This window comes from Lethenteron reissneri, chromosome 47 (assembly GCF_015708825.2).
Source record: "Lethenteron reissneri isolate LAM-NWPU_2019-01 chromosome 47, ASM1570882v1, whole genome shotgun sequence".
In the NCBI taxonomy this organism is placed as follows: Eukaryota; Metazoa; Chordata; class Hyperoartia; order Petromyzontiformes; family Petromyzontidae; genus Lethenteron; species Lethenteron reissneri.
The window spans coordinates 10,848-25,193 of NC_083825.1; the positions used below are offsets into that span (position 1 = coordinate 10,848).

Sequence of the window (14,346 nt, forward strand, 5' to 3'; positions counted from 1 at the left end):
AACACTCCGGTCGCGTCGTACAAAAGCATCGTTTTCGAGGTTCGAGAAAAAATAAAGCGTACAGCTTAATCCTAATTGTGTGTTTTTTGTGAATTGCTCTTGAGGCAGATTCATATATATATATGCGGCCAATGCATTCGACATCAAAAACAAACAGTGGGAATCCCAACACACTGCACCCTAAGGTGGTTTCACAACGTTTTATAACCGTGAATAAGTATAACCAGTAAAAACAAAGTTTTTCACTATAAATCCTTTATATGCGTGGCGGCTAGAGTCCTCTCGTCCTCTGGCTTGAGATGGCTGCCACCTATGGGTCAGATGATTGTCTGCCAGTATTAAGCAATTGGTAATTAAATATTTAATTTGTTTTCCCTAAACAGTGTAAAATTTTGGAAAAATAATTTTCACGAACATTAATTGTCTCGCACAACGAGTCTGTGTGCAAAATGTCAGCTCGATTGGATCACGGGAAGTGGGTTAAAAAACGACCGAAAGATTTGCATGGTCGTAAGCAAGCAAGCACGCAAGCACGCAAGCACGCAAGCACGCAAGCAAGCGAACTTAATATAAAGGATTTAAAAATAAATTGTGCTTAGCGGTGTCATGCCCTGCCCAAGCACCCCACGCACGTTTCTTGCTGGCCAACGTGAAGCCCTTTGACCTTGCGTATGCTCTCTAATCCATGCCCGTTCCTCCGTCTCTCACCACGTGTCATTCCCAGCGTGCATCTTCTCAGATCGCTTCCTTTGCGCACTTGTTTTGTTGATATCATTTTCTGCGTAGGTGTCCGTGTATCTGATCCGTACGTCAGAGCAACTACAATACGTTTATTCAAAAACATAATAAGAATAAATTGTTTTGAGGGCAAACGCATTATGGAAAGCGTTATGAAATCCATTTCCATATGCGTGCTGTTTTTGGTTGATGTTTTTTTTGAATTCCCTTTATTGAAGCCAATTTGTTGGCGCTAAATACTTACACATAAGAGAATGTCCCATAAAACAAACAGGACCTCCTCACGATATAACAGGCCGCACATATTCGGAAGGAATTTGGCTGTGGAAGTTCCCTTTGGAAGGGCCGTTGCATTTTTTAAGTCGTAACGACCATTTCCAATAATAATATAAAAATATATAAAAGTCTAGGCTGTGCCAGGGAAATGGATGGCTGTTATTGTCCAAATGTTTTGGCGTTTATAGTTTTAAGAATGCAGCACACACACACACACGTGCACAAAAAAAACACATTTCTGCGGAGGAAGCTGGTAGGAACGTTGGGTTGCTCGGTCAATGGCCAGGGTCAACGGCGGCGTGGTGTATTCCGCAAATATGCCCGACTGTGAGGGCGGTCACAAGCCGGCGTGAGTAGGTTAAACGTTGAGTTTTATAAGGGCACCACGGGGTGACCAGCCCCTCCCCATCCAGCCCCACCCCACCCAGCCCCACCTTCCCCACCCAGCCCCTCCACACCCAGCCCCTCCCCTCTCCACCTAGCCCCACCCCACGCAGCCCAACCCTCCCCACCCAGCCCCTCCCTCCCCACCCAGCCCCTCCCCACCCTCCCCTCCCCACACAGCCCCTCCCTCCCCACCCAGCCCCTCTCCACCCAGCCCCTCCCTCCCCACCCAGCCCCTCCCCACCCAGCCCCATCCTCCCCACCCTCCCCTCCCCACCCAGCCCCACCCTCCCCACCCAGCCCCTCCCCACCCTTCCCTCCCCACCCAGCCCCTCCCCATCCAGCCCCACCCCACCCAGCCCCACCTTCCCCACCCAGCCCCTCCACACCCAGCCCCTCCCCTCTCCACCTAGCCCCACCCCACGCAGCCCAACCCTCCCCACCCAGCCCCTCCCTCCCCACCCAGCCCCTCCCCACCCTCCCCTCCCCACACAGCCCCTCCCTCCCCACCCAGCCCCTCTCCACCCAGCCCCTCCCTCCCCACCCAGCCCCTCCCCACCCAGCCCCATCCTCCCCACCCTCCCCTCCCCACCCAGCCCCACCCTCCCCACCCAGCCCCTCCCCACCCTTCCCTCCCCACCCAGCCCCATCCTCCCCACCCTCCCCTCCCCACCCAGCCCCACCCTCCCCACCCAGCCCCTCCCCACCCTCCCCTCCCCACACAGCCCCTCCTTGCATGACGGACGGACGGACACAATAATCCCCTGTGGGCTGGTGTAACCAGGAGGTTCCTACTAGTACGAAGATCCCCTGTTTTGCCCACACAGACTGATGAGACAATCATGTACGTTGAATTTCTTTCGCACCGTACATAGCTAACCATGCTAATCGGAGGTGCGGGAAAGCGCTGTTATTGAACAGCCTGTGGAGACACTTTTTGGTTCTTTCGCTCAAGTCACGTAGAAAGAAAATAATTAAATAACATTTCGATTTAAAGCTTTCGTGACTGCAGGGATTCATCTTATTGGTTCTTTCGGTAAAGTCACGTAGAAGGGAAGTAATAAAATAATAAAAATAAAACATAATAAAATAATTCTCACGACGTTTCGGCTACAACGCAAGCAGCCGTCTTCAGGTGAAGGAAGACGGCTGCTTGCGTTGTAGCCGAAACGTCGTGAGAATTATTTTATTTTATTATGTTTTATTTTTATTATTTTATTACTTCCCTTCTACGTGACTTTACCGAAAGAACCAAGAAGTTAAATAACATTATACGACGTTTCGTTTGCAACACAAGCAATCGTCATCAGGCAGAACTCAATTTGAGAGAGAGACAAAACACAGACACGGAGACACACAGACAGACACTCAAGCAGAGAGAGACACCACATAGACACACAGAGTGTGTCTATGTGGTGTCTCTCTCTGTGTGTCTCTGTGTTGTCTCTCTCTCTGCCTGTGTACCTGACACATAGTGTTGATGAAACAGAGTGTGTCTATGTTGTGTGTCTCTCTCTGTGTTGTCTCTCTCTGCTTGTGTGTCTGTCTGTGTGTCTCCGTGTCTGTGTTTTGTCTCTCCCTAAAATGTAGTTCTACCTGATGACGACTACGTGTGTTGCAATCGAAACGTCATATTCTATTATTTAATTAATTTTCTCTCTACGTGACTTTACCGAAAGAACCAAAGAGTAATTCCTGCAGTCACGAAAGCTTCAAATCAAGCCTGTGGAGAGGCCGGCACGGTGCACGAGAGGGCCCTGGTGTGGCCAGCACGACGCCAGTGGTCCCAGTCACCTTTGTCTTCCCAGTGCTAATGTTTACACACTACTCCCGATAGTCATTCACGGATTGCAAGCAGTCATCGACTTACGAACACCCGACTTACGAATCACCCGCACTTACGAGGTAGGTTCCATAGCATATTTTTGGTTTTTTGTTTTACATTGACTTGCAGCGCAAACTCGCACTTTTAAATTTAACCTCGGAATTATGTTGGCGAGATGTAACGAGTCAGCCTCGTGCTGGGAGTGATTGCTTGTGTGTATGTGTGAGCATTTAAATATTACAGTCAATCACCGTGTTCCGACTTATAAACCGTTCGACTTACGAACGAGCCTCGGGAACTAAGAGTGTTCGTAAATCGAGGACTGTCCGTAGTTGACATTCAGGTAGAGTTACCGAGCTGACAGTAAGGCTTTAAAACCACAACAAGTTGAAGATAATTCAAGGACATGATGAAGATGCAATCGACCTAAGGGCATTGATTACACGATCGGTTGACATACACGGCACTGATGTTAGCCGTCGCTAGGAAGTAAACACGGGTCACCGGATTCGTAGCGCGGCGAGTTGACCACGACAACCGTGCACACACATACACACTCACAGCATCTCCCCAACACACCTTACAGATCTCGTCAAGGAGCATAAACCATCACGTGAACTCCGGTCATCCTCGCAGCAACGGCTTTTGGCTCGCCGTCGAACAAAGACGGTCGCTGCATCGCGCGCTTTCAGAAGCGCTTCTGCGGCCGTCTGGAACGCTCTTCCTTCCGATATTAGGAAGCCACTGGAGCTATGCACTTTTAAATCTGGATTGAAAACTCATTTCTTGAGAACCGCTCTTTGCGTGTTGTGTTTGTTGTCCTTCCCCTGCACCTTTGATTAGCACGGCTGGCTACATACGGTGCGAAAGCATTTCAACATACATACATCTCAATAAGACCAATTTTGTATGAGTACGTTCACACTAATGTAAGCTGATTAAAAATGTACACAGCTGTTACAAGCTGCATTCAACACATTACTGTAAAAACAAAATGAAGACTTTAAACAGTAACTGTGTTACAAGGAATCACATTACCGTAAAAACAAAATGAAGACTTTAAACAGTAACTGTGTTACAAGGAATCACATTACCGTAAAAACAAAATGAAGACTTTAAACAGTAACTGTGTTACAAGGAATCACATTACCGTAAAAACAAAATGAAGACTTTAAACAGTAACTGTGTTACAAGGAATCACATTACCGTAAAAACAAAATGAAGACTTTAAACAGTAACTGTGTTACAAGGAATCACATTACCGTAAAAACAAAATGAAGACTTTAAACAGTAACTGTGTTACAAGGAATCACATTACCGTAAAAACAAAATGAAGACTTTAAACAGTAACTGTGTTACAAGGAATCACATTACCGTAAAAACAAAATGAAGACTTTAAACAGTAACTGTGTTACAAGGAATCACATTACCGTAAAAACAAAATGAAGACTTTAAACAGTAACTGTGTTACAAGGAATCACATTACCGTAAAAACAAAATGAAGACTTTAAACAGTAACTGTGTTACAAGGAATCACATTACCGTAAAAACAAAATGAAGACTTTAAACAGTAACTGTGTTACAAGGAATCACATTACCGTAAAAACAAAATGAAGACTTTAAACAGTAACTGTGTTACAAGGAATCACATTACCGTAAAAACAAAATGAAGACTTTAAACAGTAACTGTGTTACAAGGAATCACATTACCGTAAAAACAAAATGAAGACTTTAAACAGTAACTGTGTTACAAGGAATCACATTACCGTAAAAACAAAATGAAGACTTTAAACAGTAACTGTGTTACAAGGAATCACATTACCGTAAAAACAAAATGAAGACTTTAAACAGTAACTGTGTTACAAGGAATCACATTACCGTAAAAACAAAATGAAGACTTTAAACAGTAACTGTGTTACAAGGAATCACATTACCGTAAAAAACAAAATGAAGACTTTAAACAGTAACTGTGTTACAAGGAATCACATTACCGTAAAAACAAAATGAAGACTTTAAACAGTAACTGTGTTACAAGGAATCACATTACCGTAAAAACAAAATGAAGACTTTAAACAGTAACTGTGTTACAAGGAATCACATTACCGTAAAAAACAAAATGAAGACTTTAAACAGTAACTGTGTTACAAGGAATCACATTACCGTAAAAACAAATGAAGACTTTAAACAGTAACTGTGTTACAAGGAATCACATTACCGTAAAAACAAAATGAAGAATTTAAACAGTAACTGTGTTACAAGGAATCACATTACCGTAAAAACAAAATGAAGACTTTAAACAGTAACTGTGTTACAAGGAATCACATTACCGTAAAAACAAAATGAAGACTTTAAACAGTAACTGTGTTACAAGGAATCACATTACCGTAAAAACAAAATGAAGACTTTAAACAGTAACTGTGTTACAAGGAATCACATTACATCGCCATTTATTAGTCAAATCTGAGACTGTGCAATGATGAAATGCTTTGCCACAAGAAAATTTCCCATTAGTCTTTTTTTTTTGGCAAACGTAGACTAAATAAAAAAAAAGTGATTTATTTTATATACGCGCGCCTATTACTACAGTATACTCTTTTTGTACAATATCTGAGCATTAAAATGAACGATTAAACGTACCATTTTAAATGTTGGGATGCTACTGTCAGGGTCTAATGGTCAAGGGCATTGACTTGCGATCCAGAGGTCGCTGCTGAGATTGAATCTCCCGGCGTGGAAGTCAAAACAATGGGGCACCACGGTGGCGAGACATTCATTCCCTCGCCTGATATGCAGGATGTCGTTGGTTCGATCACGAGCCTGACGCCTGCTGTATATTTGGAGTTTGCATGTTCTCCCCGTGGTAGTGTGGATTTTTCTCCGGGTCCTCCTGTTTTTTCCCTCCACATTGAGAATCAACATCCGTTTACAGTATTTGGCTACTATACATTTCCACGTGATAAGCCACTTCGTTGAGCCCTCATTTGTGATAGCCAGGTCGCTAATGAAAAATAACTACAAGCTCAGTGGGCCTTACCTGGTAAGGGCATTTGGCTGCTATCAATGTCCACATGATAAGCGACTTCGTTGAGCTATAAATCGTGGCCAGGTGGCTCCTAACAAAGAGCTGTATGGCTCAGTGGGCCTTACCTTAATTCGTACATGTAAAACCGGGCCTTACCTGGTAACATAAATAAACATGTTTCGTTGAGTAGAAGTAGTTTAGCAAGTTTCGTACAGGTGTTTGTCTCTGCTCACCCAGCAGTCGATCAGAAAGTCGCTTGCGGTGGGATAAAGTGGGGGGTATTCCCACTTCTTCCAACATCTCTGGCTTGTGTGGAAGAGTAGGCTAATTTACTTCCAGACAGGCTCTCAATAGCTCCCTCTAGTGGAGGCCATTCTAACAGCAGTGGTGTGAGCAAGCAATTGCAGGGCTGCACCCATCTCTTGATATATTTTTTAAAACAATAAAACATAGCAAGTACTAAATCATATATTTTTTAAAATGTCAGAATTGACTAACACGCACACACATACTCAAGCACAGGGAATAGAGGAATTAGGAAAATATTCACACTAAATATCAAGACGACGACGAATGAACATTCACGCCAAGAAAAACTGTGCAGTGACCTCACCCATCCCAATCACCTACGGTCGGTGGATGCTTAGGGGGAGTTAGTCTGCAAATCACCAACTCACAGACAAAGCGATCAAATGGCTAAATGACTTAGAAGGAAATCCCCAGTAGTTGCTCTATCTTGGCCATAGGAAAGGAAGAATTATCTTGGTGGCATGCAGAATGTGACATCTGTGAGCTGGATTCGAGCCGTCGAGAGAGCGCTTGTGTGAGCCCTGCGTTCACCTGACATAACCCCAGACATACCTCCACTGACAAAGCCACACCGACATAACCCCACCCTGACACTGACATAACCCCTTATGCTGTCACCCTGTGCACACAGGGACGGCTGCCACTGGGGGATCCCCCTTTTTTAATCCTTTATATTAAGTTCCTTGCTTAGGACCGTGCAAATCTTTCGGTCGTTTTTTAACCCACTTCCCGTGATCCAATCGAGCTGACATTTTCCACACAGACTCGTTGTGCGTGACAATGTTCGTGAAAAAATGTTTCCAAATTTTACACTTTTTAGAACAAAAATATTATATTTAATTACCAATTGCTTAATGCTGCCATGCAATCATCTGACCCATAGGTGGCAGACATCTCAAGCCAGAGGACGAGAGGACTCTAGCCGCCACGCATATAAAGGATGTATAGTGAAAAACTTTGTTTTTGCGGGTTATACTTGTTTTAAATCCTTTATATTAAGTTCGCTTGCTTGCTTAGGACCGTGCAAATCTTTCGGTCGTTTTTTAACCCACTTCCCGTGATCCAATCGAGCTGACATTTTCCACACAGACTCGTTGTGAGTGACAATTAATGTTCGTGAAATTTTTTTTCCAAATTTCTACACTTTTTAGGACAAAAATATTATATTTAATTACCAATTGCTTAATGGTGCAATGCAATCATCTGACCCATAGGTGGCAGCCATCTCAAGCCAGAGGACGAGAGGACTCTAGCCGCCACGCATATAAAGTATTAATATTGAAAAAACTTTGTTTCTACGGGTTATACTTATTTAAAACGTGCTCAGACGATAAGATACAATGAAGCGCTTTGTGACGCCCCACCTAATATCGGGCTCTATATCAAACAACCAAAATCGCAATCGTCACGCCACACACACACACGTTCAGGCAAGAGCACACGTGCTTAAACGAGCGATCTGTTACCGCTTCCTTCCTTCGGAATAAGGGCCACATTGACTCGCTGGGGAGCTACGTGCAATCCGCCACAAGTTTGACCCGGCCACCGAGAGGCGAGCGCACCAGCGGAGTGGAAACTTCACGCCCTAAGAATTTCCGCTCCATGTGCGCACAGTCTAGGCACGGGGCGCTAAGATAAATTTCCTGACGTGTGGCGAGCCGGAGCCTGCAATGCTACTTGGTGTTTCAGCAAGAGAAAAAAGAAACCCCTTCACATGCAGTTTTGGATGGAGCTGTCCTCTGGGGGGGAGAATGGTTGGTGAAAATCGTTCAACTCACAATCAAGAAAACGAGAACTACTTTGCAGGAAGATGACAGTGGTTGTGCTTTGGATGATAATTATTTACCCCTAGTAAAGCCTCAGACTCTTAAGGCTGTTTTTCAGGATGATCTAGTTAGGTTTTCGAATTTTTTTTTTCAAAATCGAGTAATTTGTGAGTAATTGTTTTTTTATTGGAAAATGTGCACCATGATGAACACTGGGCACAGAATGGCCTTCTCTCTTGCTTGAATGATGTCACGTGACCTTTAACATCCACCACGAAGAGCATGGGGAGAGATTGGCCATTGCGTTGTGACGTGGGACTTATTACCGCTCCTTTCGGGGCTGCCAATATAAGTTAGCGCTGTTCCTGAATGCTTTGAACACGTTAAAACTTTGAATTGTGGCTCAAAACCATCTTAAACTAGTCTCAATATTATTTTTCAATGTCACAATGAGAATTTTACAAGTCGGGGGGAGGCGGAGTGGGGGCAGACACTGGTTGTAGATGGGGAAAAAAAACAGAGGTGGATTAAAACACATTTTCTGAGCATAACCAAAAAGCCAAGGACGTCAAAGCGGCAAGCAACAAAACAGCACAATCACAATATTGATTTGAAGCTTTCGTGACTGCAGGAGTCCATACTCGTTGGTTCTTTCGGTAAAGTCACGTAGGTAGAGAAATATAAAAATAACAAAAATATCAATTTAATTCTTGGTTCTTTTGGTAATGTCACGTAGAAGGGAAATAAAAAAATATGTATTGTTTAATATTTTATTATTTTATTATTTCCCTTCTACGTGACTTTACCGAAAGAACCAATAATATGAATACCTGCAGTCACGAACGTTTTAAATCAAAATGTTATTTTTGTTAAAAATAAAAAAAAATATTATTTTTTGCTTTATTATTTTTGTATCTACTTGACTTTACCGAAAGAATAAATGCATATAGCACAATCACAGTGGTAATAGATAGGAGTGCAACATGCTTCTTGGATTGAGCGAGGTAAAGAGACAATGGGAAGGAATTTCAGGAGCAAGCGAAGCGTTGTGACCTACAGTGTCGTGGTTGTGCGATTCTGCGAGTGGGCGTCTGAGTGTGTGTGTGTGGTTGTGAGCTGTAGTGTCGGGTGGCTAAAGCACAGCAAGTTGGTATAGTAGGGGGCACAGGTGGTGCATCAGCCAGTCATCTCGGTCATCTCGGTCAGTCGACTCGTGGCACCTGCTGGGTCTGCCCCGTGACCTCCTGCCAGCGGGCGTTCGACACTTCACGTGGCCTCAAGGTGCACTTGGCCTGGCACAAGCGTCGTGGTGACGTCACCACCACTTAGTGGTGAATGGCGGTTGTTGTTGTAGTGTGGTGGTTGTACGAGTGGGTGCGTGAGTTGACGAGTGAGTGGGTGATTGTATGTATGCTGAACTTCTTTCGCACCATATGTAGCCAATCGTACACATCGGATGTGCGGGAGATAGGACAACAAACTAAAACACAAAAAGCAGTTCTTAGGAAATTAGTTTCCAATCGAGCTGTAAAACTGCATAGCTCCAGTGGCTTCCTAATATTGGAAGGAAGAACTTTCCAGACGGCCGCAGAAGCGCATCTGAAAGCGGGCACCGTTTTTGTTCGATGGCCAGCCGAAAGCCGACGTTGCGAGGTAGACCGGACTTCACGTGCATGTGCATGTGCAGTGTGTTGACCAATAGCACAACTGCTCCACAACCCTAAGCTGCCAATTTAACGCATCGCCTACTGTATATTTATGCCCAAGAGGTATTCGAGCACAGGCACCCCCTCACTCTCCTCGTCTGAGAACAAACTGCTGCACGGCGGAGCATAAAGAATTTGTTTCGGTGTCCAAGCAGGATTTGGGTCCCAAGTTGCGATTGTTTAGACATGCCCGTGGTAGAGTAAGTTAGGTAAACAGTCGGCAGGTGGTCTTTATGACACCGGCATAGTTTTATTTTTATTTTCCAAACTTTTTTGATTCTGGCATAAGTAACCGCGATTGTCACTGCCCAGCCAAAGACCACCCAGGTGCTCGCACGTCCACGTCTGTCTGCCACCTCATTCTCCTACCCCCGTGGATGTTGCTGCGGTGTTCATGGGTAGAAGGCCGGACGTCCAATCCCAGAGGTCGCCGGTTACAATTTCTCGGCACGGAAACTGAAATTTTTTTTTTGCCAAGTTGCCTAAAAATCCCCCACGGCGTTTGTCCGCCCCCCACTCACCATTACGCCAGTCAAGTCGATCGGGAGGTCACACGTCGTGGTGGGGTAAAGTGTGGGATAGTGCCACCTTCTTTCAAGGCTTGTGGCCAGCGTGAAAGAGTAGGCCAAAATACCCTCTAGAGGGGGCTCTCGGGAGAATAATTGTCTATTCTGGCTACCGCCTGATGAGGCTGGCCGTAATTACAATTCTGGCTGCCGCCTGCTGAGGCTGGCTGTAAAAAAACATTGTGAGTGACTTGTGAGACACGCCGAGTAGAAGGCTTCTTGTTTATTAAGAGCACATTACGTAACGCAGCTACACATAGGCGATCCTAACACATAGCCCATCTCCGGCATACGCTACGCTAGCTGTCCGACTAGCGCAGCGACGGCGACGGAGAGGGTCTTGCAGAAGAACAGTCACGTGGTCGGAGACGAAGAGATGACGACGAGTAGCGACGCAGCCAGGACCCAGGACCCGCAACAGCACCCGCACCTCTGGTACGGCCCCCCTTATATGTGCCTGGGCGAGACCAAGCCCCGCCTCTGGCGACGCCCCCTTCCAGAACCTTCGAGCAGGTCCCCGGAGACTCTGGACTAACTCCGCCTTTCACCTTTACCCCAGATACACCCCCCTTATAATAAGGCGTTACGTTAATACTCCAATAACCGCAATTACCCCTTTCAGGCCTATAGATGTCACCCTGTCATTACACTAGTAACGAATTGTCATGTTTTAGACTCGATTGGAAGCTTTCGTGACTGCAGGAATTACTCTTGTCATGTTTTGTTTACGGGACAAACCTTACTAATTGGCTGCGTCAGGTGGTGGCGGGTTAAACGACACATTTTAATTTATGCAATCTAACCCAAAAAACCTGTATCATTGATATTGGTCGTGAAAGCCTACGTGTTAAACTGACTCATTTATATTAACGCAATCTAACCCCCCAAAAAACTCAGATTGAGCTATCACTCCTATAAATCATCATAAAGTGATTACTTTTCAAAAGTAATCCTTACTAAGCTGCTGAGCATGTCCCATTAAACTTTTTAAAAAATCCAAACTAATAATAAATAAAAAATCTCAGTCGCCACCGTGCTCAAATGAGCATGGGGCGGCGCTTGCCCTTAGTGGCCGCCATGAGCCAGCGATTGGAAACTCCACATTCCCATAGCAAGAGGAACATGCTAGTCACTGCTTTTTATTTCAATTAGCGTGTTTCCAATGTTAAGTCTTACAGGTTCACCAGCAAATTCCTCGTAACAAGTTCAACGGTGCAGTCCTGCACTTCCTTGCCCATGCACGCAGGCAGAAGGGCCTCCCCACACCGGTTACGCGCGACCTACCGATCCACTCACTGTAGCGAACTCATCAGTAGTGCTTGGCTGGTGAGAGCAAAATTTATATTTGAGATGACCCGAGCCACTGTCTCAACCGATGCATCGGGAGATTGAACCGAAGCGGCCAACTCTGGATTACAAATTCAGCGTGCTCTCCTGTGCACCACGGGTATGCTATTGAGGGCCGTTCAAGATGCATTTTCATCGGAAAATAAATCAATCAATCAATCATGTTTGAGCACTGAACACTCTATACGTATGGACTGAACAATGTATTTGTAAATTATTGTAAACAGAAAAATAAATTCTGCACCGCCTGCTTCTCAGCAGTGGTCGGTCGCACCAAACAAAGTGTTCTGCCAGTAGAAAATTGGCCGGTAACGCATAACAATAAGTTAATTCATGATTTTGCCGAGGAGTTGTCTTGCCAAATGGGCAGCGTTTGAATGCTGTCGGCCCGCCAGACTTTCAAAAAAGCTCCGTCTTTTCCTCCCGCTCCTGCTGCTCCCGATCCTCCGCGACATGATTGATCGATATTAACTATAGGTTTAAAGCAAGTGGAGAAAGAAAAACACAGTGCATCATGGGGACAACGTTTAACATTTTGCAGATGGGTGGTGCTGTCTGGGAGTGCTTGATTTATGACTTCAACATCGCGCAACGAGTGCTTTTTCGTTGAAAGTCAACAGTGGTCATCCCTGGGAAGTACTGAACCCCATCTGTACGATTGTGGAATTCCTGCGGTTGGTTCAGGAATGTCAACGGAGGTGAGCTCCACAATACAGGTTTTTTTTTAGGCTAGATCACGTAAAAATATAAATGCGTCGTTAAATCCGCCACCACCAGACACAGCCAATTAGTAAGGTTTGTCACGCAAACATAGCGTGCCAATTCGGTGGTGAGCTCCCTGGGTGCCAGGGATAGTCAAAGGAAAGTTCTGGCTCATATCCGCGTTGACGAGGCAGTGATCATATCCCGCGGTGAAAATTCCACATTCCTTGTGGCAGGGGGAAATGGTAAGAAATGCTTAGTGCCTGGGTTTGAATCCAGACACTTGCTATGCGATTAAGAATAATAACCCCATCACATTACGTTTGGGTCTTCACTTAATATGGCAGAATTCCATCTCTGAGAAAATATTTGATCGACTGCCACGTGAAAAACAGTTCTCTGGAGCAGAAAATATCACCGATGGCACGATGGGAGTGTGAATTGGACAAAACAAAGCACACAGATGGAGGAAATTGACAGTAAAAATGGCCTCGTCGTTTGCGAGCTGACCACAACGGAGGAATCTAAATTCAAATCACGTGAAATAATAAATGTGCTCTCTCGCCCTATCGCCGTGAATCTCCATTTCTCATAGACGCAAGGAGCTCTATCACTTCTGTCAGCTCCAAGAGCATATCATTGTCAGTGGCCATTTTGACAAACTGCCTCCGTGTTTGTCAGAATTTCTCAAAATTAGCAGAGAAATGGCAAAATGTAAACTCAAATTTTTTACATTTTATTTTACCAGGTAAGGTCCACTCAGCTGTATAGCTCTTTTTTCAGAAGCGACCTGGCCACAGATGATAGCTCAACGAAGTGGCTTATCGTGTGGAAATGTATAGCAACCATATGCTATGAACGCACATTTGTATATGTGGAGGAAAAAAACGGAGGACCCGGAGAAAAATCCACGCGACCACAGAGAAATCATACAAACTTCACATACATAGCAGGCGTCAAGGTTGGAATCAAACCCACGACCTTCTGCAGCATGTGGGATCCATCGACTGTCCCACGCGCTACAGATGTGCGTCTGTGCCAGACCACATTTCACGCACTTATACAACAAATGGGAATACCATTTGCGGACGGACATTGTATTTACACAATCTCAGCCCTTTATTGTAATCTATTATTATATTTTTCGCTCAGCATGTCACGACACGAACAATCTGTTCATCATAAATCTCACTGAGCAGCGTCGCCGCAAAACAGCTGTGGAAGACATTCTTTGGGTCATCAGGATGACGACCGCTTGTGTTGCAATCGAAACTTAGTTTTTGGTTATTTTCTTACAACCTATCTACGTGACTTTACCGAAAGACCCAAAGAATATGAATTCCTGCAGTCACGAAAGGTTCAAGTCGAGATGTAGCTGTGGAAGATTTTATTTCTTTAAGGATGTCTCTGGGATAAAATATCCTTCAAGTTTCCATAATAATCCTAAACACAGCCGTTGGTCTCACTTTGACATGCACTCTTTTACGAGATTTCCACATTAAAGTCAAACTCGTAACTTTTTATATCTCAGAGACATATTTTAACCTAATGACGTGGAAAACAAATTTGAGATTACCAATTTTTCTGCGCAGGTATTGCTTACTGGACTGAGACCAGGTCGCTCTCGTAAATGAGACTCTAATCTGGCCTCCTGAGTTATCGCCCGGTTAAACAAACCAACTTGACTTGACCATGAGCTCGCTAC

The 14,346-nt window shown here is 44.7% G+C and overlaps 1 pseudogene; it reads left to right on the forward strand.

Annotated features, from left to right (window-relative positions):
• Positions 1–10,968: 10,968 nt before the first annotated feature.
• Positions 10,969–14,346, forward strand: part of LOC133354417 (uncharacterized) — a 56,139-nt pseudogene continuing 52,761 nt past the window's right edge.